At 38.7% G+C, this 26,863-nt stretch overlaps 1 pseudogene; it reads left to right on the top strand.

Moving 5' to 3' along the window:
- Positions 1-4,311: 4,311 nt before the first annotated feature.
- On the top strand, positions 4,312-4,879 carry LOC128574832 (lactoylglutathione lyase-like; annotated as a pseudogene).
- The last annotated feature ends 21,984 nt before the right edge of the window (positions 4,880-26,863 follow it).

The raw sequence follows: 26,863 nt of genomic DNA, 5'->3' as shown, positions 1-26,863 counted from the left end.
TACTTTCTATTTTTTGAAAAGGCTGAATTAGTTCTTTTATGAATCCTAGAATTTACCAGTAAAATCAGTTGGGTCTGGAGTTCTCTTTGGGGGAAAGTTTTTGATACTAGATTCAATTTCTTTAACAGATATGAGAATAGACATATTTATATTTCATTTTATGTCATTTTGTTAAGTTGTATTTCTCAAGGAATTTATATTTTCTTCTAAGTTATAAAAATTATTTCTATAAAGTTGTTCATACTGTTTTCCTTTTGTCCTTTTAATAAGTCTATAAGTAGTGATAGTCCCTTCTTCACTGATATTAGTAATTTGTATTTTCTTTGTTTTTTGAAGATTTTATTTTTGTAGAAGTTTTATTTTTTTGTTTTTTGCCTTTTTTTATTAAACATAAAGAGGTAGATCATGTATACATTAATACATTTATGGGGTACGATGTGCTGATTTCATATCCTTACATTGTACTGGTTAATATATTCCTTACCTCATTTACTTAATTATTGTGTTAAGACATTTATACTCTGTAGAAGTTTTAGGTTCATAGCAAAATTAGGAGGAAGATACAGAGTTCCCTTATATTGCCTGTCCTTACATTTCCTTCTGCATTTCCAATATCCCCCACTAAAGTGGTACATTTGTTATAATTGATGAATTACCTTGACACAGCATAGTCACCCAAAGTCCATAGATTACATTAGGCTCTACTCTTGTTGTTATATTCTATGAATCTGGACAAATGTATAATGACATGTATCCATCATTAAACCATCATACACAAAATTTTCACTGTCCTAAAAATTTGCTGTGCTTCACTTAGTCATTCTTTCCTCTATCCTCAAACACTAGCAGCCACTCCTCTTTTTACTGTCTTCATATATAGTTTTACATTTCACATTTAATCCATTTGAGTTAACTTTTTAAAAAGTGTATGGTCTGTGTCTAGATTCATTGATGTGCCAGCATTATTTGTTGTAAAAACTATCTTTGCTCCATGTGTCACCTTTGCTTCTTCTTCTTTTTTTTTTTTTTAGAGACAGAGTCTCACTTTATCACCCTCGGTAGAGTGCCATGGGATCACACAGCTCACAGCAACCTCCAACTCCTGGGCTTAGGCGATTCTCTTGCCTCAGCCTCCCGAGTAGCTGGGACTACAGGTGCCCGCCACAACAGCCGGCTATTTTTTTGTTGCAGTTTGGCTGGGGCTGTGTTTGAACCCGCCACCCTTGGTATTTGGGGCCAGCAACCTACTCACTAAGCCACAGACACCACCTGCCTTTGTTTCTTTGTCAAAGATCAATTGACAACACTTTTTGTGGTTCTAACCATTTTTTGTGGTTTCTCTATTCTGTTCTCTTAATCTGTTTGTGTATTCTTTCATCAATATCCTCATTTATGGATTACTGTATCTTTATATGAGACTTTATTCTTCTCGTTCAATATTGTGTTGGTTATTTTGGGTCTTTTGTTTCTCCACATAAACTTTAGGATCAATTTGTTGATATCTACAAAATAATTTACCAGGATTTTGACTGGGATTGATTCTATAGATCAAGTTGGAAAGAACTGATATCTTGACAATATTGAGTGTTCCTGTCCATGAATATGGAATATCTTTTCATATATTTATTCTTTTGTTTTTTATAAGATTTTTGTACTTGTCCTCTTATAGATTTTGTTAGATTTTTTACTTATAGGAATTTTAGGGGATGTTAATGTAAATGGTATCATGTTTTAGTTATAAATTCTACATGTTCATTGCTGGTATATAAAATAGTGATTGTCTTTTTTATATTAGCCTTGCACATTTAAACCTTGCTATAATTTCATATTAGTTCAAGAAAGGCTTTTTTTTTTTGTCGATTATTTTGGATTTTCTATGTAGACAATCATGTCATCTGCCACCAAAAACATTTTTTATTTCTTCCTTCTAAATATTTATACATTTATTTTGTTTGTTTTGTTGCATTAACCAGAATGTCCAGTACAATGTTGAAAAGGAGTAGTAAGAGCAGACATACTTTGTACCTGTTCTTAGTGGTAAAGTTTTATACCTGATCTTAAAAGTAGCCCTGGCCAAAACAAAACAAAACAAAAAACTGCAAAAAAAAAAAAAATAATAATAAAAAAATAAAGCTTCCAGTTTCCATGTCAAGTTGAGGAAGTTCTTCTCTATCCTTAGTTTTATGAGAGTTTTTATCATGAACAGATGTTGGATTTTGTCAAATGTTTCTCCTACATCTATTGAAAAGATCATGTAATTTTTTTTTTAGCCTGTCACTGTGATGAATTACATTAATTAATTTTCTAATGTCAAACCAGACTTACATAACTGAGATAAACCTTACTTGGTCATAGTGTATAATTCTTTTCATATATTATGGAGGTCAATTTGCTCAATATTTTTTGAGAGTTCTTGTATCTATGGTCATGAGCAATATTGGTCTCCTGTTTTCTTATAATGTTTTTGTCTGGTTTGGGTGTCAGGGTAATACTGGCTTCATAGGATAAGTTAGGAAGTATTCCTTCTACTTCTCTCCTCTGTAAGAAATGTAGAGAATTGAGATAATTGTAGAATTCATGAGTGAACTCACCTAGGCTCATGCTTTCTGTTTTGGGAGGTTATTTATTTAATTTCTTTAATAGATACAGGTCTATTCAAATTATCTGTTTCTTAAGGGTTTTGTTGGTTTTCTCTATTGAGTTCCCCTATTTTTAATTTCACTGATTTCTGCCTAATTCTTATTTCTTTTCTTCTGCTACATTTGATTTAATTTCTCCTTATTTTCCATGTTCCTAGGTGGAAACTTTGAATATAGATTTTAGACTTTTTTTCTTTTGTAATATGTGCATTATATGCTATAAATTTCCTTCCAGGCACTGCTTTTGCTGCATCCCACAAATTTTAGTAATTGTGTGTATTGTTTGTGTTTTCATTTTCATTGAGTTCAAAATATTTTAAAATTTCTTTTGAGATGTCTTGTTTAACCCATGCGTTATTTAGAAATATACTGTTTAATCTTCATGTATTTTGGTATTTTCAATTATATTTGTTATTGATTTCTAGTTTAATTCCATTGTGTCTGAGAACAGATATTGTATAATTTCTGTCCTTTTAAGTTTGTTAAGATATGGTTTTTTTTTTTTGATGGTTTATAAACTTATTTTTATTTGCTAATAGAAAATAGATTGTTGTCATCCCCAGCCATTCAGGGACCTGATTAAACTTACAGAGTGTCCAGCTGGGTCATAACAGATGGGGAATTTTGTGTGCAACATGATTGTGAGCACATCATTTGGTACACTTGGTTTTTATTCCAACTTCCAGAGCTAGAGCAAAGTTCACAGTGCTCTTTCCTTCTTGGTATGGAACCCAGGCTCTTTTCTTCTTCTTCTTTTTATTGTTAAATCATAGCTGTGTACATTAGTGCAATCGAGGGCTATCATGTGCTGGTTTCAAATACAATCTGAAATATTCTCATCAAACTGTTCAACGTAGCCTTCATGGCATTTTCTTAGTTATTGTATGTAGACATTTGTATTCTGCATTTAGTAAGTTTTGCCTGTACCCATTCTAAGATGCACCGTTGGTGTGGCCCACCCATCACCCTCACTCCAACAAAACCTCCCCCCTCCCTTCCCCTTCCTTGGCCCTTTCCCCATAGTCATGTGTTATAGTTAGGTTATAGCCTTCATGTGAAAGCTATAATTTAGCTTCATAGTAGAGCTGAGTACATTGGATACTTTTTCTTCCATTCCTTAGACACTTTGCTAAGAAGAATATGTTCCAGCTCCATCCATGTAAACATGAAAGAGGTAAAGTCTCCATCTTTCTTTAAGGCTGCATAATATTCCATGGTATACATGTACCACAATTTGCTAGTCCATTCTTGGGTCGATGGGCACTTGGGCTTCAGCCATGACTTAGCAATTATGAATCGGGCTGCAATAAACATTCTGGTACAGATGTCTTTGTTATATTGTGACTTTTGGTCTTCTGGGTATAAACCTAGTAGAAGAATTATAGGATTGAATGGCAGGTCTGTTTTTAGGTCGCTGAATATTCTCCAAACATCCTTCCAGAAGGAACGTATTAGTGTGTATTCCCACCAGCAGTGTAGAAGTGTGCCCTTTCCTCCACATCCACGCCAACGTCTCTGGTTTTGGGATTTTGTTATGTGGGCTACTCTTACTGGAGTTAGGTGATATCTCAAAGTAGTTTTGATTTGCATTCTCTGATGATTAAGGATGATGAGCTTTTTTTCAGCTGTCTAGTCTACTCCTAGGGCCCAGTGTCCATGACATAGCAGTGCTGCAATGGCAGAACCGCAGCCTGCCTCTGGTGGCCTCACAAATGAGGCCGCCTTCAGTTGCTGCTCTGTCATGGACCCCAGCACCAAGGATTTTCTATTGCAGCAAACCATGCTACAAATTAAGGATCCTAAGAAGTTACTGGACTTTTATCCTAGAGTTCTTGGAATGACGCTACTCAAAAAAATTAGATTTTCCTACTATGAAAATTTCACTCTATTTCTTGGCTTATGAGGATAAAAATGACATCCTTAAAGATAAAGATGAACAAGTGGCATGGATGTTCTCCAGAAAAGCTACACTGGAGCTGACACACAACTGGGGCACTGAAGGTGATGAGGCCCAGAGTTACCACAATGGCAATTCAGACCCTGAGGATGTGGTCACATTGGAATTGCTGTTCCTGAAGTACATAGTGCTTGTAAAAGATTTGAAGAACTGGGAGTCAAATTTGTGAAGAAACCTGATGATGGTAAAATGAAAGGCCTGGCATTTATTCAGGACCCTGGATTGAAATTCAGGCTACTGGATTGAAATTTTGAATCCTAGCAAAATAAGAACTATCATTTAGTGCTATGAAGACTGTTCCTTTGAGATTTCAGTGAAGACAGAGATTGAAAAAGGAAACAATGTGATTGAAAATACTCAGCAGAAGCATCTAGAATTTATGGATCATTGTTGTGGTTCAAATTATTCTTAAATCCATTTTACTTTTCTGTTTCAGCTGGGGTTTTTTCCCCTAACTTTTCAGTCATTCTGGTTTTAAAGCAATTCTTTATCTTATGCCCTTGAATATAGTTGTGTAACTTTACTTTTTAGTTAATAATTAGAGCCATTTCCTTCAGAGGCTGTATTTACTTGCCTTTTATCTCCTAAATAATACTTATCTTCAAGTAAAATAAATAAATAAATAAATAACCCTTAGCATATTGACCATGGTCATATTAAGTTTCTAGTGTGATAATTCCAACAACCCTGCCATATCTAGTTCTGGTGCTTGTTCTGTCTCTTTGAGTTGTATGTTTTCTTTTGTTTTTTTCATTTTATTATGTTTCATAATAATTTTTTTCTTTTTTTTGCTAGTGAGACATGATGTTCTGGGTAAAAGAAACCACTATAAATAAGCTTTTAGTATTGCTGTGGGAGGGAAACCATTCTCTAGCCTGGTGATAATCATGGTCTTTCAGTAAGCCTGGGCAACTAAATTGTGAATTTCACAAGTGCTTGTCAGTTTTTTCTCCTCATTTAGGTGAGATACTATGGCTAGATGGGGCTGGAATTGGGTATTTACCTTCTTCCAGGTAAGTTAGGCTCTGATCATACCCCAGCAGTTTAGGTTCTCAATACCTAGTTTCTCCTGATGACAGACCTTGGTAAGAACAGAGTGCTCTGGTTTGTTTCAAAATGGTTATTTACTCCTTTCTCTTGCCCCAAGCATAAGAAAATTTTCTCCAATGTTTACTGTGAGAACCTAATCATGTTTCTATAGGTAAAACTAGCAAAAGTGTGGGAACCCCTATGAATAGTTCATTCTAGAGTTCTTTTTTCTTTTTTTTTTGAGATAGAGTCTTACTATGTTGCCCTTTAGAGTTCTGTTGTGTCACAGCTCACAGCAACCTCAAACTCTTGGGCTTAAGCAATTCTCTTGCCTCAGCCTCCCAAGTAGTTGGGAATATAGGTGCCTACCACAACGCCTGGCTATTTTTTTTTTGTTGTTGTTGTTGTTTAGCAGGCCTGGGCCAGGTTCAAACCCATAGGCCCTGGTGTGTGTAGCTGGTGCCCTAACCACTGAGATACTGGCGCCAAGTCCATCCTTGAGTTCTTTACTGTCAGAGTTGTCCATACTGCATCTCCAGCAATGCAGTAATTCCAGCTCTGGTTTTCGTACCTTGGCATTGGTTCCCATGGGGATTTCACTGTACATCTGTGCACTGCTAAGCCCTATCTGTGTGTATCTGCTCCATATTTGCCTCTCTTTCTAGTATTGAGGGTAGTACTTTTCCCTGTGTCCTCACCTATCTTAAGGATCCTTTAAAGTTGAGTTTTTAGTCTGTTTAGGTTTTTACTTATTAGGATGAAGTAGTGGCTTATAAACTCCTTGTATTTCAGAACTTGATATGGGCCTGTTCAACATTTCCACTTGATTCTGGCTAAGTCTTGGAAGGTGACATGCTTCCAAGTATTGGTCAATTTCCTTCAGATTTTCATATTTCTGAGGATAAAGTTTCTTGTAATATTCATTAAGGATTTTTTGAATTTCTGAGCAGTCTGTTGTCACAAAACCTCCCTAAAAAGAAAAGCCTGGGACCAGATGGTTTCACATCAAAATTCTACCAAACCTTTAAAGAGAAATTAGTACCTATATTACTCAACCTGTTCCAAAAGGTAGAAAAAGAAAGAAGACTACCCAACACGTTCTATGAAGCAAACATCACCCTGATCCCCAAACCAGGAAAAGACCCAACAAGAAAATAAAATTACAGACCAATATCACTAATGAATATAGATGCAAAAATATTCAACAAGATTCTAACAAACAGAATCCAGCAACACATCAAACAAATTATATATCACCACCAAGTTGGTTTTATCCCAGGGTCTCAAGGCTGGTTCAATATCCATAAATCTATAAGTATAATCCAGCACATAAACAAATTAAAAAACAAAGACCATATGATTCTCTCAATTGATGCAGAAAAAGCTTTTGATAAGATACAGCATCCCTTCATGATCAGAACACTTAAGAAAATTGGTATAGAAGGGACATTTCTTAAACTGATAGAGGCCATCTACAGCAAAGCCACAGCCAATATCGTATTGAATGGAGTTAAATTGAAATCATTTCCACTCAGATCAGGAAGCAGACAAGGCTGCCCATTGTCTCCACTGCTCTTTAACCTTGTAATGGAAGTTTTAGCCATCACAATTAGGGAAGAAAAGGCGATCAAGGGTATCCATATAGGGTCAGAAGAGATCAAACTTTCACTCTTCAGATGATATGATTTTATATCTGGAAAACACAGATATGCAGATGATATGATTTTATATCTGTAAAACACCAGGGATTCTACTACAAAACTCTTAGAAGTGATCAAGGAATACAGCAGTGTCTCAGGTTACAAAATCAACATTCATAAATCAGTAGCCTTTATATATACCAACAATAGCCAAGTTGAAAAAACAGTTAAAGACTCTATCCCATTCACAGTAGTGCCAAAGAAGATGAAATATTTTGGAGTTTATCTAACAAAGGATGTGAAAGATCTCTAAAAAGAGAACTATGAAACTCTAAGAAAAGAAATAGCTGAAAATGTTAACAAATGGAAAAACATACCATGCTCATGGCTGGGAAGAATCAACATTGTTAAAATGCCCATACTACCCAAAGCAATATATAATTTCAACTCAATCCCTATTAAAGTTCCACTGTCATACTTTAACTATCTTGAAAAAACAATACTTTGTTTTATATGGAATCAGAAAAAACCTCGAATAGCCAAAACATTACTCAGCAATAAAAATTCTCCAGCAACAGCGGGAGGAATCACACTACCAGACCTGAGACTGTACTATAAATTGATAGTGATCAAAACAGCATGGTACTGGCACAAAAGCAGAGAAGTAGATATCTGGAACAGAATAGAGAACCAAGAGATGAATCCAGCTACTTACCGTTATTTGATCTTTGACAAGCCAATCAAAAACATTCAGTGGGGAAAAGATTCCCTCTTTAACAAATGGTGCTGGGTGAACTGGCTGGCAACCTGTAGAAGACTGAAACTGGACCCACATCTTTCACTATTAACTAAGATAGACTCTCCCTGGATTAAAGATTTAAACTTCAGACATGAAACTATAAAAATACTAGAAGAGAGTGCAGGGAAAACCCTTGAAGAAATCGGTCTGGGCGAGTATTTTAGGAGGAGGACCTCCCTGGCAATTGAAACAGTATTAAAAATACACTACCTGGACCTGATCAAAGTAAAAAGCTTATGCACAGCCAGGAACACAGTAAGTAAAGCAAGCAAACAGCCCTCAGAATGGGAGAAGATATTTGCAGGTTATTTCTCCGATAAAGGTTTAATAACCAGAATCCATAGAGAACTCAAACGTATAAGGAAGAAAAGAACAAGTGATCCCATTACAGGCTGGGAAAGGGACTTGAAGAGAAACTTCTCTGAAGAAGACAGGCGCGCGGCCTACAGACATACGAAAAAATGCTCATCATCTTTAATCATCAGAGAAATGCAAATCAAAAGTACTTTGAGATATCATCTAACTCCAGTAAGATTAGCCCATATCACAAAATCCCAAGACCAGAGATGTTGGCGTGGATGTGGAGAAAAGAGAACACTTCTACACTGCTGGTGGAAATGCAAATCAATACATTCCTTTTGGAAAGATGTTTGGAGAACACTTAGATCTAAAAATAGATCTGCCATTCAATGCTATAATTCCTCTACTAGGTATATACCCAGAAGACCAAAAATCACATTATAACAAAGATATTTGTACCAGAATGTTTATTGTACCCCGATTCATAATTGCTAAGTCATGGAAAAAGCCCAAATGCCCATCGATCCACGAATGGATTAATAAATTGTGGTATATGTACACCATGGAATATTATGCAGCCTTAAAGAAAGATGGAGACTTTACCTCTTTCATGTTTTCATGAATGGATTTGGAACATATTCTTCTTAATAAAGTATCTCAAGGATGGAAGAAAAAGTATCCAATGTACTCAGCCCTACTATGAAACTAATTTATGGCTTTCACATGAAAGCTATAACCTAGTTACAACCTAAGAATGGGGGAAGAGGAAAAGGGAGGGCAGGGAGGGGGGAGGTGGGCAGAGGGAGGGAGATTGGTGGGATTACACCTGTGGTGCATCTTACAAGGATATATGTGAAACTTAGTAAATGTGGAATGTAAATTTATTAGCACAATAACTAAGAAAATGCCAGGAAGGCTATGTTAACCAGTGTGATGAAAATGTGTCAAATAGTCTATGAAAGCAGGGTATGGTGCCCCATGATCATATTAATGTACACAGCTATAATTTAATAATAAATAAATAAATAAACTCCTTGTATATGACCCAGCAACTGGAAGTCTGTCCTCTTTTTCCTTTGAGCAGTAGAGTTAGAGATTTACCAATTTGGTGGTTACTTTTCAAACAAGAAAAGTTACTTCTACTCTTTATTATTTCTTCATTCAACCGACTTTGGGTTTGTTTTTCTTTTTTTGGCTTTTATGCTAGAAATCTTACACCACAGATTTTTGTGACAGATTACATTTTAAAAATATGGTTATAACAATATCTCTCATCCCACCTGCTCTTCTAGAACTTTACCATGCTCCATTAGGAGTGAAAGTCTAATTTTACTTCACTTGAATTTGGGGGGCTTGTAATTCACTTGTAACTAATATAATGCAGATGAAGAGATGCTTTGTGACTTTTCAAAGAGTTTATGAAAAGTGATGGAGCCTTGTCAGCTGTAAGTGTTATTTTTGGAAACTATATCTTCATATAAGAAGTTCAACTACCCTGAAGCCACAACGCTTTGAGAAAGCCAAGCTCTGTGCAGAGGGATGTGTAGGTCTTCTGGTGGGCGGTCCTAGCTTTTGAGTCCTTCCTGCCTGACTGAGTGACTGAGCTTGGGATGATTCCAGTCCCTGTCTCAGGTCCACATCAACCTTCAAGTGGTTTCACCTGATGGTCCTTTACTTTCCAGATGCTGTAGTAGCCCTCAATTCAGCACCCCATGTGATGCTTTCTGAGGCCTGCCATCCAGAAAAAGATGATATAAACAACAAAACTCACCTAGGGCCAGTTCATTCTTCCCCATGTCAACTCTTGTCTATTTCTGCCTTCTTTTGGTGACTCTAGTGCCTCTGACTGGATTGGTTTGAAAGAAGCTCCTCAGCCATTACCTACGTGAAACTCAGCATAGATCTTTTAAATCCATGAAATTATATTACCTGCTATGTTAACAGATATGTAATCTGTTTGATACAAATACTTAGTATTTGTTACAATTTCATTAAACATTTTTAGAAATTTTTATTTTTTTAAAGAGATTGTATTCTTTTTTTAAAAGATTTTTATTTCAGAATATTACTGGCAGAGTTTTTCATTTTCAAACATATTAGGAATCACACTTTGAAAGCCTAGGTCTCCATCTGCTCCCAGATTGAACAGAGGCTCAACTTCAGCTGCTTTATCTGCCTCTGAATTCACCTTGGAGGTCCACATGTTTACCATAGATGACAGGCCTGGGAAGTCTTTGCAGAGTTACCTTTCTCTCTGCATATAATCTTAGGAGAGTATATATAGCCCAATAAAACCGACAAACAAAATAGAAAAAGAGAAAAGTGAAGCCTCCTAAGATTCAAAGGAAAGGAAATCATAAACTATTCTCTAGCAGGAGGTCCTTAAAATCACAGGCTGGAGGGCTGGGGCAGTCAGGGACACCCTCACTGCTGGTCAGGACTTCTGCACCAGCAGGGCATTTACCTCCTTCCCATACCCCTCCAGGCTGTGATAGGCCTGTCCTACTTCTCTGTTATGTCTTGTTTTTGCTTGGAATATTTTTGCCTGGGGTAGAAATATTGTGTCCAGTCCTCTTTCAAGAGGTGGGGACAGAGATGGCTTTGCAGGAAACAAAAAGTGAGGTCTACCCTCTTAAAGTCAATGGGAGCCTATTATAATTTATTTAAAGTGCAATTCTGTTCCAAACCTGAAGTGGGGATAATGGCTTAATGGGCTCATAAATGAGTGTTGAATTGTGCACAGCTGAACAGGGACCCATGCTAAAAGTGGAGAAAGGGTAATGACACAGACGGAGGACCAAAGTTTCTGATTAAAGTCATACCCAATCAACCATGGAGGTTATTGCCAAGAATTCAGAAACTATCCTCTCACAGGGAAATTGGCAGTGTTGAGTGTGTAAGTGTGCGCTCAGGAGGATGAGTGGGTGTGGGAAGATATGTAATATGAGAGAACAGGCTAACTACAGGGATTGGGGGGAAATTTGGGAATCTTCCCACACACCTTTTTTTGTTTTATTCCTATAATCTCCCCCCCTCTCTTTTTGAACTAAAAGCATGGATGTAGCTTACAATACCTTGCAAATAGTCAAGATTTGGATTAAAGCAGCCCTGCCACTTTCTACCTGTGTGGCTTGATTTTTCTAATCTGAATAATGGGAAAATGATAACCAAAGTTGAAGGATTCTTGTGACAGAGATAAAGGATCCAGAAGCACTTGATACAGTGTCGGGCAATCATGGCTGCTGAGGTTGGCTTGATTTATTCTCTTTTCACCCTTATCCCCTATTTGGCCAAGCCAGTTTCTTTTACCCCTAATTAAAGTATTAACTGGGCTTGTTGTTACTTTTCTAATATTTCTATATTGCATAGAATTACAGATTCACATAATTTTTGATGTGGAAGGGATTATAGAGATTAAGAGACCTGCTCACCATCTTTCAATTTGTCATTGAATTATTTAACACCTACGTGCCAGTCCCTGTACTAAGCACTGAATAGAGCAGAAAAACAATATTGACCTAGTCCCTGCTGTTTGTGGAGTTTATAATTTAGCATGGGGAAGGAAATCTTAAATAAAATATTATACAGATTAACTAATCAATAAGAACAGGGCCAAGTGGTAAGACATGAAAGGCTCATCATGTGAGTACATTGGTGAACTTGATGTGGGTTTGGGTGTGAAGGAGGGGAGCCCCAGCACAGTGGCTTTGAGTTGAGATCTGAAGGGTGAGCAGGAGTTAGCTTAGTGAACAGAGGGAGAAGAAGAGGGGAGCACATTTGAGAAACTAAAAGGTGTTAGCATAGCTGGGCAGAGCTGGGATGGGTGGGAAGGGCTTGAGGGAGTTGTGTAAATTGATGATTGGGAGCCATAGAGAGAAGCTTCAGAGAAGCTAGAGATGATGGAGGTAGGGACCAGCTCAGGGTATAGAGGAGTGTCATAGGATCTGATGATGCAAGACAAAAACAATGTACAGAATTGGTCTTCCTTTCCTTAGGTCTTCTGAATGATTCTGTGCTAATCTCCATGGAAATCCAGGGCTTGGACATCCTATGTAGTTAGGTAAACACACAAAGCTTGTTGAGAGGCTTGAACTATTGCTTGAGCAACGTTGACCAAAGTGTACACTTGTATTATTGCACATGCTGTTTCAATTTCTACCTAAAGTATCTCCAGTATAGCCTGTTTTCTTTTTTTTTTTTAAATTTATTTTTATTGTTAAATCATAGCCATGTACATTAGTGCAATCAAGGGCTACAATGTGCGGGATTCATATACAATCTGAAATATTCTCATCAAACTGTTCAACGTAGCCTTCATGGCATTTTCTTAGTTACTGTATGTAGGCATTTGTATTCTGCCTTTAGTAAGTTTCGCCTGTACCCATTCTAAGATGCACCACAGATGTGGCCCCACCCATTACCCTCCCTCCAACAAAACCTCCCCCTCCCTCCCCCTTTCTTGGCCCTTTCCCCATAGTCATGTCCTATAGTTGGGCTATAGCCTTCATGTGAAAGCTATAAATTAGCTTCATAGTAGAGCTGAGTACATTGGATACTTTTTCTTTCATTCCTGAGATACTTTGCTAAGAAGAATATGTTCCAGCTCCATCCATGTAAACATGAAAGAGGTAAAGTCTCCATCTTTCTTTAAGGCTGCATAATATTCCATGGTATACATGTACCACAATTTGCTAGTCCATTTGTGGGTCGATGGGCACTTGGGCTTCGGCCATGACTTAGCAGTTATGAATTGGGCAGCAAGAAACATTCTGGTACAGATGTCTTTGTTATATTGTGACTTTTGGTCTTCTATACTTCCTTCTAGTAAAGGAAGTATAGGATTGAATGGCAGGTCTATTTTTAGGTCTCTAAGTAGTCTCCAAACATCCTTCCAGAAGGAACGTATTAGTGTGTATTCCCACCAGCAGTGTAGAAGTGTGCCCTTTCCTCCACATCCACGCCAACATCTCTGGTTTTGGGATTTTGTTATGTGGGCCACTCTTACTGGAGTTAGGTGATATCTCAAAGTAGTTTTGATTTGCATTTCTCTGATGCTTAAGGATGATGAGCTTTTTTTCATGTGTTTGTAGATTGTGCATCTGTCTTCTTTAGAGAAGTTTCTCTTCAAGTCCCTTGCCTACCATGGGATGGGGTCACATGTTCTTTTCTTGCTAATACATTTGCGTTTTCTGTGGATTCTGGTTATTAGACCTTTATTGGAAGTATAAACTGCAAATATTTTCTCCCATTCTGAGGGCTGTCTGCTTGCTTTACTTATTATGTTCTTGGCTGTGCAGAAGCTTTTTAGTTTGATCAGGTCCCAGTAGTGTATTTTTGATACTGCTTCAATTGCCTGGGGAGTACTCCTCATAAAATATTCACTCAGGCTGATTCCTTCAAGAGTTTTCCCTGCACTTTCTTCAAGTATTTTTATAGTTTCATGTCTTAAGTTTAAAGACATGTGAGTCTATCTTAGTTAATGGTGAAAGATGTGGGTACAGTTTCAGTCTTCTACAGGTTGCCAGCCAGTTCACCCAGCACCATTTGTTAAATAGGGAATCTTTTCCCCACTGAATGTTTTTAATTGGCTTGTCAAAGATCAAATAACAAGTGGTGGTAAGTGGTAAGTGGCTGGATTCATCTCTTGGTTCTCTATTCTGTTCCAGACATCTACTTTTCTGTTTTTGTGCCAGTACCATGCTGTTTTGATCACTATCGATTTATACTACAGTCTCAGGTCTGGTAGTGTGATTCCTCCTGCCTTGTTTTTATTGCTGAATAATGAATTTTCTGATTCCATATAAAATGAAGTATTATTTTTTCAAGATCTTAAAATATGACAATGGAGCTTTAATAGGAATTGCATTAAAATTATATATTGCTGTGGGTAGTAAGGACATTTTAACAATGTTGATTCTTCCCAGCCATGAGCATGGTATGTTTTTCCATCTGTTAACATCTTCAGCTATTTCTTTTCTTAAAGTTTCATAGTTCTCTTTGTAGAGATCTTTCACATACTTTGTTAAGTATACTCCCAAATATTTCATCTTCTTTGGCACTACCGTGAAAGGAATAGAGTCTTTGACTGTTTGTTCGGCTTGGTTATTGTTGGTATATATAAAGGCTACAGATTTATGGATGTTGATTTTATAGCCTGAGACATTGCTATATTCCTTGATCACTTCTAAAAGTTTTATAGTAGACCCTAGTGTTTTCCAGATATACGATCATATCATCTGCAAACAGTAAAAGTTTGATCTCTTCTGACCCTATGTGGATACCCTTGATCACCTTTTCTTCCCTAATTGCAATGGCTAAAACTTCCATTACAATGTTAAAGAGCAATGGAGAAAATGGGCAACCTTGCCTGGTTCCTGATCTAAGTGGAAATGATTTCAATTTAACTCCATTCAATACGATATTGGCTGTGGGTTTGCAGTAGATGGCCTCTATTAGTTTAAGAAATGTCCCTTCTATACCAATTTGCTAAAGTGTTCTGATCATGAAGGGATGCTGGATATTATCAAAAGCTTTTTCTACATCAATTGACAGAATCATATGGTCCTTATTTTTTAGTTTGTTTATGTGTTGAATTACATTTATAGATTTACATATATTGAACCAGCCTTGAGACCCTGGGATAAATCCCACTTGGTCATGGTGTATAATTTTTTTGATGTGTTGTTGGATTCTGTTTGTTAGGATCTTATTGAGTATTTTAGCATCAATATTCAGTACTGATAATTGGTCTATAATTTTCTTTTGTTGTTGGGTCTTTCTTTGGTTTAGGGATCAAGATGATATTTGCTTCGTAGAATGTATTGGGTAATATTCCTTCTTTTTCTATATTTTGGAAGAGGTTTAGTAGTATAGGTACTAGTTCTTCTTTAAAGGTTTGGTAGAATTCTGATGTAAAGCCATCTGGTCCTGGGCTTTCTTTTTAGGGTGATTTTGTATAGTTGATGCTATTTCAGAACTTGATATGGGCCTGTTCAACATTTCCACTTCATTCTGGCTAAGTCTTGATAGGTGGCGTACTTCCAGGTATTGGTCGATTTCTTTCAGATTTTCATATTTGTGAGAGTAGAGTTTCTTGTAGTATTCATTAAGAATTTTTTGAATTTCTGAGGGGTCTGTTGTTATTTCATCTTTCCCATTTCTGATTGATGAAATTAGAGGTTTTACTCTTTTTTTCCTGGTTATGTTGGCCAAAGGTTTATCTATTTTATTGATCTTTTCAGAAAACCAACTTTTTGATTTTTTGATCTGTTGTATAATTCTTTTGTTTTCAATTTCATTTAGTTCTGCTCTGATTTTGGTTATTTCTTTTCTTCTGCTGGGTTTGGGATTGGAGTGTTCTTCCTTCTCCAGTTGCTTGAGATGTCCCATTTAGTTATTAACTTCCTCTCTTTCCATTTTCTTGAGGAAGGCTTGCAGTGCTATAAATTTCCCTCTTAGGACTGCCTTTGTAGTATCCCAGAGGTTCTGATAATTCATGTTTTGATTATTGTTGTGTTCCAAAAATTTGGTGATTTCCTTCTTAATCTTGTGTATAACCCATCTATCCTTCAGCATAAGGTTGTTTAGCTTCCATGTTCTTGTATGGGTATGCAGGTTCCTGTTGTTATTGAGTTCAACTTTTATTGCATGATGGTCTGAGAAGATGCAAGGAATAATTTCTATTTTTTTAAATTTGGTGAGGTTAGATTTATGGCCTAGGATGTGGTCGATTTTGGAGTATGTTCTGTGGGCTGGTGAGAAGAATGTGTATTCAGTTTTGTTGGGATGAAATGTTCTGTAGATGTCTGTTAAGTCCAGATGTTGAATGGTTAAGTTTAAATCTATGATTTCTTTGCTTAGCTTCTTTTTGGAGGATCTATGCAGCACTGCAAAGGGGTGTTAAAATCTCCAACTACTATGGAAATGGAGGAAATCGAGTTGCTCATGTCTGTTAGAGTTTCTTTTATAAATTGAGGTGCCTTGTGGTTGGGTGCATAAATATTAATAATTGAGATCTCATCATATTGAGTATTACCTTTAACAGATATGACGTGTCCATCCTTATCCTTATTTATTTTGGTTGGTTTAAAGCCTATTGCGTCTGCGAACAGGATTGCAACGCCTGCTTTTTTCTGCTTTCCATTTTTCTGGAATATAGATGACCATCCCTTCACCTTGAGTCTATATATGTCTTTTAATATAAGATGTGATTATTGTATGCAGCAGATATCTGGCTTGAGTTTTTGTATCCAGTCAGTCAACCTGTGCCACTTTAGAGGACAGTTTAAACCATTCACATTAATTAAGAATATTGATAAGCCTTTTGAGAGTTCGGTGGACATTTTTAATCCTTTTGTGACTGTGGAAGTTGGAATTTGATCAAAATTTTCTGGGTGAGTTTACTTTTATGGTGGAGGATTTCGCTGGTCTTTGTGGAGGATAGGTCTGAGAATATCCTGGAGAGCTGGTTTAGTTATCGCAAATTTCTTCAACATGTGAATGTCATTGAAGTATTTAATTTCTCCATCATAAATGAAACTCAGTTTAGCTGGGTATAGGATCCTGGGTTGAAAGTTATTTTGTTTTAGGAGATTGAAAGTTGATGACTGTCCTCTTCTAGCTTGAAAGGTTTCAGCAGAGAGATCTGCAGTTATTCTAATATTCTTCCCCTTGTAGTTAATGGTTTTCTTTTGTTTGGCAGCTTTCAGAATTTTCTCCTTCATATTAACTTTAGTGAAATTGATTATGATGTATCTGGGGGGATGTCTTATTTGGGTTGAGTCGAGCTGGAGTTCTGAAACTGTCTGCTATCTGAATTTCAGGATCTCTTGGCTTGTCTGGAAAGTTCTCCTTCATAACCTCATGGAGAAGAGACTCAGTGCCTTGTGAGGCCACTTTGTCGCTTTCGGGGATCCCTATAAGATGAATATTGTTTTTTTTCGAATTATCCAAGAGCTCTCTGAGAGAGTGATGTATTGTTGCCCTCCCTTTCTCATCCTCTTTGAGAGTTTGGAAGTGTTAAAAAACTTTGTCTTCAATGTCAGAAATCCTTTCTTCTGCTTGCTCCATTCTGTTACTGAGGGATTCTACTGTGTTTCTCAGATCTTTGAGGGATGCAACTTTTTGTCTCAATATGTCAAATCTTTCGTCATTTGGTCTTTGAATTTGTTGAATTCTTGAGATATATTTTGGGTTACTGCTTAGAGTTCTAATTCAATCTTATTTGCTATCCAGATTCTGAATTCGATTTCTGACATCTCAGCTATTTGTTTGTGCATGGGATCTTGTGCTGTGTCTGCCCCATTGTTCCTTGGGGGAGTTGATCTACTCTGATTATTCATATTGCCAGAGTTTTTCTGTTCATTTCACCTCATGATTGTTTTTCACCATTGCCTCTGGCCGTCTTCAGAGTTGGGGAGGTGTCTCTCCCAGATTAGACCCCAGCGGGATCACTCTATTGTTGCTGGATCTTTGTAGGGAGTGACCCTGTATAGTTCCTCTGGGGCTGCTCTAGCTAAGGAGTTCTGGTTGTGGAAACAGCTCTGGTGTGTGACACACCCGGATCTAGCAACAGGGCAGGAGGTGGTGCGCATGGTTCTGGGAGTACCTGTCACCCAGGACTTTGGCACAGAGAGCACAAGTCTCCAGCAGTCTCTGGCTAGGAGAAAGGCTCTGCACATAGGCAGGGAGGGCTCCAGAGGGCACGCAGCTACGGGTATCCCTCACCAGATGAGCGCACCAGTGTGGGGGCTGGGAGGACACAGGAAGGAGGACATGGGGTTGCGCAGCTCCCGCAGTTCCTCGTCAGGGCATGCAGAGGCCCGGTTGATGTGGGGTTACAGCGCAGATCTTATGGAGGTCCGGGCAGTGCCAAGCCCAGGAGTTGAGGTTGCTATGAGCTGTGACACCACGGCACTCTACCCAGGGCAACAGCCTGAGCCTCCAGTGTGCTAAATCCATCTCACTCTGCTCCTGAGGGTTAAGGCTGTAAGGGAGCTCAGTCCCCACCTTTAGGCTGCTCAGTCACTAGGTTACTGGGTCCCGCCTGATCCTTGCTCTGGGAACCTGAGGGTGGAGCTTGCCAGGGCAGTTCCCTCACAATGGCTCCCTGTAGCCCAGCTCAGTGGCTTTGTCTGGGGCCCCAGACAATGCCTATAGTTCAAAGTTCTCTGCACTCCTGCTCAAGCTCTCCCCAAGGCAGTTCAACTGAGTGCCAAGTCCAAAAACACTGACACAGTTCACGGGTAAGGCCTTTCTGGTTTGCAGTCTCACTGCTGCTTGTACTTACCATTGCCGGCGTGATTAGTTCGATCGAACACATGCAACCACTTGCCAGTTTCCCACTGTTTTTATCCTCTTCTTGGGGTCCAGATGTCCCTTGCTGACTCCCTGTATCCTCAAATGTATGATTATAGGCAGATCCCACCAGCCAGAGATGCCTGGAGTCTTATCTCCTCAGACTCACTGTGCCCAGTTGCAGGGAAGGTGTTAGTCAGCTGCCATCTTTAATCTCTCTCAGTATAGCCTGTTTTCTGTTACACAGCATCCTTTAAGGCCCCCAGTAGGGATGGTAAGTCAAAAGGTGTTAAGGCCTCCAGTAGGGTTGTTAAGTCAGGAGAACATGGAGGAAACCCAACTGTACCTCTTTGTCCATTCATCTTCCTGGCAAATTCTCATTGAGATAAGCTCTTCATGTCTCCATGCATACAAACCTTTCATTTTGCTGTTTTAGAATGCACCGTGGCTGGGAGTGGTGGCTCACGCCTGTAATTCTAACACTTTGGGAGGCCGAGGCAGGTGAATTGCTTGAGCTTAGGAGTTCGAGTCCAATCTGAGTGAGATTGAGACCCTGTCTCTACTAAAAAGAAAAACTAGCTGGTTGTTGTGGTGGGCACCTGGAGTCCCAGATACTCAGAAGGCTGAGGTAGGAGGATTGCTTGAAACCAGAAGTTTGAGGTTGCTGTAAGCTAGGCTGATGCCACAGCATCGTAGCCTGTGGCAATAGAGTGACACTCTGTCTCAAAAAAAAAAACAAAAAACGAAAAAAAAGAATGCATGGTATTCCTGCTCTGCTAACTCCTGTCTCACAAGCACACTGTTTGGTAGACTCTGTGATGAGCACGTAATCTGTTCCAGCACCACAGCAGGTGAAGCATGACTTGTTGCTGTGTGAGGCCTCCCAGATCTTCTCCTGTGCACATCACACACAGCACCATGTGTCTCCAACTTATCACAGATGTGTGTAATTGTTAGGCATGCTGGAGGTTCAGGTGCATACCCACACCTTCATTATCGTCGTATGTTCATGATGTTCTAGAATTTCAAATACCACTTCAAAATGGTCTTGTGCTCCTCCAATGACAACCACACTTCTGCCATTTTTTTGACTGTCCTGCCTGTTGCACGGTGACATTAGCTTTCCTTTAATTAATGTTGAGTGAACATCATATTACACATTGCTATTGTAATTCAATTCAACAGCTCTTTAAACATTTATATATTCTTTTGGCACTCCTGGTAGATCAATGAAAAATCAAACAATGAATCCAAGTTCTCTTAGGATGTTTTTCTACTCAGAAACTAGCCAGAATAGAATTGACAGAAAATTGTACAGATTTTTGTTTTCTTAAAAAACAACTTTCTTAACCTGCTTCTGAGAATGGTCTCAAAGCATGCTTGTTTAGAATCTCTGTACACAGTCCATGCTACCTGCAGGGACTCCTTCACAGAAACCCATAAACAACTCTGGAATTAAATTAGCCGCTGGCTATCTTAAGCAAATATCCTACAGGGGAAATTGTGTTATCTAAGTGACCAGTTGATTCTTGGCTTTTTTCAGCTTCAAGAAAGAATTTAAATGGCATCCCTATGCATTACTCTCATTTCAAATCCTCTGGAGCAGATAAACATTATCATGAAACTGGCCAAGGATGAAATTTAAATAAGTAGTGATTGGAAAGGATGACAGTAAGAGTTTCCAACCCACAAAAACAGACAAATTAGCTTAATTAACTGCAAAATTTGGAGGACAAAGATATGGGGGAAATTATTTATGTCGATGTGTAATGCATGCTCAATAGTTTTGTAAACAAACATGTGAGAGGATAAGAACTCTACCAATATAATTATTCCTTAAAAATGCACCATCAAGGAGGGATTCAGAGCCAAGAACCTGCTTTTCTTCCTGTAAGTTGCTGTCAGTATATGTGGCAGTAGAGATGGCAGACCTTTCCTCACCTAGGTGAGTTTTCCTCTTTTGTGCCCTCGTACCATAACACCTCCCTGACTGTGGTCATGTATACTTGTGTGGGGATCACGATAGCTTCTCATGTGGTTGAATAATTGTCTGAATAGAGAAAGCAGAGGCTGCCTTCAAGCTACAGGCATCTATATTTCCCTGATGATTGGGAGAAAAAGACTTTAACTAGACAGCAGGGCATATCACAGAGCAATGGAAAGTCATAACTGTGGCCCATTAGTTATCAAGAGATGTCTTCAAAACAATGTGGATGGCTCTTACAGGTGAAACTTACTAAATGCAGAATACAAATGCCTACATACAGTAACTAAGAAAATGCCATGAAGGCTACGTTGAACAGTTGATGAGAATATTTCAGATTGTATATGAAACTTGCCCATTGTACCCCTTTATTGCACTAATGTACACAGCTATGATTTAACAATAATAATAAAAAAAAAACAATGTGGATGGCTCAATTCTACAGCTCCCCATCCCCCATCATGAAGCCAGGGTGTTCTTTAAATAATTCTGTTTGCACAGGAATACATGTGCACAAATAGATTCCGATTTGCTCTTTGTTATATACATTCCAATTTGCTCTTTATTATTCTTGTTTTATAGATGAGGACTCATTCTGATGTAGTAAATTAGCGAGTAGTGTGCTTTAGATCTAGAGAACTGGGAAAATGACTTGGGAAGGCCAGGGTGCAATGTCGTTTATAGGGAAAACCTATTAATTTTACCTGCCTACCAATCTTTTATTTTAAAAAACTCTTCTTTCCACATACCCCTATCTCTGCTCTTTTTCTCTCCCTTCTTAGCTCTCCTTGTATTAAACATCTACCATTCCTTATGGATCAGCAGGAGCTGTCAGTCACAATGTACTCTGGCTCTAGGCTATAAGTCAGACCCTGGCCATTGTAATACCCTATTTCTCTAGATTCAATGGTTAGCTCTAAAGTAGGGTTTATAATTCTTAAATTACTATTAGTAAAGTTTATAATTTAAGAGCACCCATTACATTTCATTCTTGGGAGTGGAATATAGATGCTAGAAGAGGGAGCATCTTTCTTCTGGAGAAGATAAAGTAGGAGGAAGTGACTGTATGGCTGTTGCTTCCATCCTTTTTGCGACCTGCAGAGATGCCAAGCTGAGAAGAGTGAGTCAGATAATTTTGGCATAGTTGAACCCCTGATTTCAGTCTCCCAGGCTCTGGTTTTTACAGTCCTCCCTCCTTCCCCCTTTCCCTCTTTCTTTTCCTTCCTTTATTCTTTTCTTCCTTTCATTTGACAATCTATTATTGAGAATTTCTGAGTTTCAGTTATTTTCCCAAGGGTAGGGGAAATTTTAGTGTATAAGACAGATAAGATCCTCATTCTCCTTACATATAAGGGAGAAAAAGGCAACAACAGCTAAGTAAGCAAATGAATAATTATAATAACCAGGAATAGAGCTAAGTGCTATGAAGAAAATAAAACAGAGGATGATGTAATTAAAGCCTGACTCAGGGTGAGGAGGACAGTTAATTTAGCTGGAGTATTCAGGGAAGCTTCTTTGAGGAGGTGATAAATGAGCTGATGCCTCAAGGACAAGAAAGATCTGACCGCGTGGAAATCTGGAAGGCAAGGAGTCCAGCAGAAGGAATAGCCAGAGTGAAAGCCCACCAGAGGAAAAGCTCAGCGTGTTAAAAACAGAAACAATAATGGGCAGTGCCTGTGGCTCAAAGGAGTAGGGCACTGGCCCCATATGCCGGAGGTGGCAGGTTCAAACCCAGCCCTGGCCAGAAACAACAAAAAACAAAACAAAACAAAATAAAATCCCCCCAAACCAAAACCAAAAACAGAAACAATAAGCTGTGGCAGACAGTAGGGAAGCAGGAAGGAGAAAGTAAAATAGGATGAGGTTGGAGATGTGCAGGATCTTGTCTGTCTTGGCATGTAGTCCCTGGCTGGGAGAGGAGATTTTATTCTAGGAACTAAGGGGAGATTTTAAAAGCTGGAAGATGACATTATCAAATATGAATTTAAAAAGAACTGCTTCGTCTACTATATTAGAATAATTATAAGGAGGAAAAAGTGAAAGCTGCAACATCAGTGTTTTGCTCTTGCAAAGCGAGTAAGAATATGGTTATGTTATTATTAACACACAAACAGTCCTCACATTGTTCTCCTGCATTATGAATGTCATTCAGGATCCAGGCTCTTTCTGTCTTTCAGTGTATTATGTTCAGTGTATTAACTTGATGTTTAGGCCCCTGTTTCTTGTTTACAAAGTGGCTGCCTCAGTTCCATGAATCTCATGCAGACACATAAGGTTGATGAAGGGACTGTCCTCTAGGGATCCTCTTTTTATTAGCACAGAAAAAAATCCCTTTCCAGAGCCTCTTTCCAGCCTAGAGACCAGGAATGGATCACATGCTAAGGGGGAATAGAGTCATGGTGGTTGTATTAGACCCCCTGTGGTTCCCTCTTTTTTCTATGAGCACGTGGAAGGGTGAACACACCTGAACAAACTCAGGACTTAGCAACAAGGAAGGAGGGAGGAAACTAACAGTGTCTACCCTGATTGATTTCATTACTCTAAATAATCCAGATAATTAAAAAAAACCTCTTACAATTACCTTTTTTGTCATCTTGGGTTGAATGGGGCCAGAGGTGATGACTAATAAGTCTGGGTGACATTGTTATGTTTTGTGGGTTGGTCCTTCTACAGCTTCCATGAGATTGTTTCCAATCATTACTCTCCTGGTCCATTTCCTAAACTCTTTGTCTTTTTCCTTTTGCTCATCCGCATGTTCATCTTCATTTTTATATGTTGGAGACCAGATATGAAGTTCTGACAATTAGGTTTGCAAACTCATCCTAGAAAAAATGCTACATACCTCATTGCTAAATATCACTATGGTCACTTTTGAGTACTCCAAGTGTCTTCTCCACCCTTCAAAGCAATTTTGGAACTCTTTTTCTGGAATGGCTATCAGAGCTGTCATCCTATTACTCTTAATGTTCTAAATGTCATCAAATGTTTCCTTTCAATATTTCCTCTACCTTTGGCTAAAGAAAAAAGTAACTGGGGGCCAGATCAGGTGAGTAGGGAGGGTGTTCCAATGCAGTTATTTGTTTACGGGCTAAAAACTCCCTCACAGACAGTGCTATGTGAGCTGGAGCACTGTTGTGGTACAAGAACCATGAGTTGTTGGCCAACATTTTCAGTTAAGACTTTCCTGTTTCTCTATTAATGTTTACTTGGTTTGCTATACTTCTCATAGTCAGCTGACGATTTTGATGCACAATTCAACAAACTTTTGCAATATTTTCATCAGTTCTTGTTATAGGTTGCTCTGACATTTCTTCATCAGTGATGTTTTCTCTTTACCCATAGAAAAATGTTTAATTCACTTGTACACTGCCATTTTCTTCATGTCATTATTTCCATGAACTTGGACTAACATGTCCCTGATTTCGCTTCCACTCTCGCCAAGTTTAATAAGAAATTTACAAATGTTTGTTGCTGTAATTCAAGGACTGATATTCTTGTGATGGCACACAAAGGCACGCCAGAATGGATGCCACTCAGCAAGACACAGCCACATGTTGACATGACCACAACTGTGAGATATTGATATATCAAGGCTATGAAACCTGATCAAGTTGTTTGTACAGCGCATGGTGGCAAGTTCACAAGCTTACTTGTCAGACTGGGTAGTTGCTTTCTTTCCTGAACTCAACTGGCTTTTTTTTTCCTGATTGTCCTTGATCTGGGTCACTTTGGTCAAGGTTCTGGTTTAGGAACTTTGTCACCAAGCCCTGTCCTCTCCTACTGTTCTCATTCTTGCTGCTATTGCTCCTCCCTCACCACATGGTTTATCCTCTAGTCAGCTGGAAGATGGTTAATTTTTAGGGAGCCCTCCACCCCACATAGAAGTTTTAGATTCTTTCTGAAGCCACATGGCTACTTCTGTCCTATGGGCTGTCTCATTGTCCTTCATAACAGGGCCATGCAGTCACTTCTTACTGAAGTTAGTCTGACTTTGATTTCTATTACTTGTTACCAGTGTTCCTGACTAAATATATTTGCCCTGCATAGACTGCATTCTAGATGGGGATAGAAAGATAAGTATAGATAAGTAAGGCTTAAAAAAGAAGATTGCCTTGTCCTATTTAATCAGCTGAGTCAGGGACAGTGCTGGGCAGAATTTTCCTCGTTGTCAGTTTTGTGGTCTTTCTACTTTCTTGAAGATATTTTCATGAAATATCTTTCTCTAACCAGCCTCAGTCTTTATGTAAAACTATTCAAGTTCATGTTACCAGGCTTTCCCAAGGGAAACTGGCAATGGTAGAGTCCACTCTTGTACATAACTCCTGGTCCTCTAGTGTCATGCTTTCCTCAGTCTCTCAACCAGACATCCCTTTTAATTGGACACTGTGTTTGACTTTATGTACAAATCAGGTGAGTAGCTCCTCAATTGGAGAGATTAAGAAAGAAATTAAAAGATTCTCTTGCTTTCCATCTCTCAACAAGCAGCTGAAGTCACATCGTCCCTAAAGGAAGCAAAATTCAACTGTTATCTGGGGAAGAGGGAGCAAGAATGCCCAGCAACTCATTATCATATTAGTTTGAATTTGTTTATCACATTAGCTGGTAAATGAATCACTCAAAATAGTAAGTAAATAGGCCACAGGCTAGGCATACTTCTTTTCTTTTCTTTTCTCTCTTTTTTTTTTGAAACAGAGTCTCCCTCTGTCACCCTGGCTAGAGTGCAATGGCCTCATCATAGCTCACTGCAACCTTAAACTTCTGGGCTCAAGTGATCCTCTTGCCTCAGCCTCCCAAGCATATGCATGTGACATCATGCCTGGCTTATTTTTCTATTTTTTTTTTTTTTTTTTGGTAGAGATAGGGTCTTGCTGTTGTTCTGACTGGACTTGAACTTCTGAGCTCAAATAATCCTTTTGCCTTGACCTCACAGAGTTCTAGGTTTACAAGCATGAGCTACCATGCCCGGCCAGCCTAGGCACATTTTTATAAGGCTGATGACTGGGGGAAATATTGTTCAGGACAAGCTCCCAGACTCTTGGGGTTAAAAGTTATCTTCCAATTTGTCTCATTTTCTGCTTAAGACTTTGTAGTCCAGGAATGTATAATTTGAGGTATAGCTTTTAGAAGGTTCTCAGATACCCTAAAGTACCATGGAAAATTTATTGTCTGAGAAACTTTTGATAGAACTTACCATGGCTTAAATGTGTCCCCCAGAATTCATGAGTTGGAAACTTAATTCCTAATGTACCAGTGTCAGGAAGTGGAGCCTAATAAACGGTGATTAGATCATAAGGACTCTGCCCTCATGAACAGATTAATGCCATTATTGTGGGAGCAGATTAATTATCAAGAGACTGGTTTGTTATAAAAGCAAGTTTGGCCTTCTCTGGCTCTCTCTCCTGCCTTCCCTCTCGCCACATGATGCCTTTGACCATGTTATGACATGGCAAGGAGACCCTCACCAGATGCAAACCTTTCCTTAATCTTGGACTTCCCAGCCTTCAGAATTATAAAAAAGACATTTATTTTCTATATAAATTATCCAGAATATGGTATTGTTCTTCCAATACAAAATGGACTAAGACAGGGTTAATGGGATTCATTAGATTCTCAAATCGCTTCTGTAACTACAATGGGTTAACCTCACTGAGGCCCAGCCTCACCCTCTGCTTTGGATGAATTCTCACACACCAGAGCCCAGAGTACACCCTCTCTGGAGACTCCCCATTCCCTCTCTCCTGCCCTCCCTGTTGCTTCCTCTCCCTCTGCCCCATTCCCTTTTGGAAAGTGGCCAGCCCAGTGCCAGCTTCTCACGTGGAGTGCTCAGATCACTGAAGGTATGTGGAGAGAGGTGGGAGGCTCTAGGACAAACACGGACCCTCTTCCCAAAGTAAAACTTGCCCTGGAAGATTTTGATGAAAACTTACTTTAGTATTTAAAGGAAAAAAGGCTCACATAACATAACAGAACAAGCACATAAAACCTGCATGCATTAGAGAGATAAACCAGGAGCTTACACTCAGCAGCTCCTTTGGGGTCTGTCATTCCCCTTGATGTACTGTTTCACTCTTACTATGGGATATTTGGGAGAACTTCCATAGGAGAACTGCAGAGGTACTGGCATATTAAAGAGAGTACAATTTCTGGAGTAGAAAAACCTGGTTTCAAAGCCCAGCTCTACCTCTTATTAGCTCTGTGTCCTTGCAAGAGTAGTTTTAG

This window comes from Nycticebus coucang, chromosome 2 (genome assembly GCF_027406575.1).
Source record: "Nycticebus coucang isolate mNycCou1 chromosome 2, mNycCou1.pri, whole genome shotgun sequence".
Lineage (NCBI taxonomy): Eukaryota > Metazoa > Chordata > Mammalia > Primates > Lorisidae > Nycticebus > Nycticebus coucang.
Note: the sequence above shows the minus strand (reverse complement) of the source record. Positions and strands in the feature narration are given on the sequence as shown.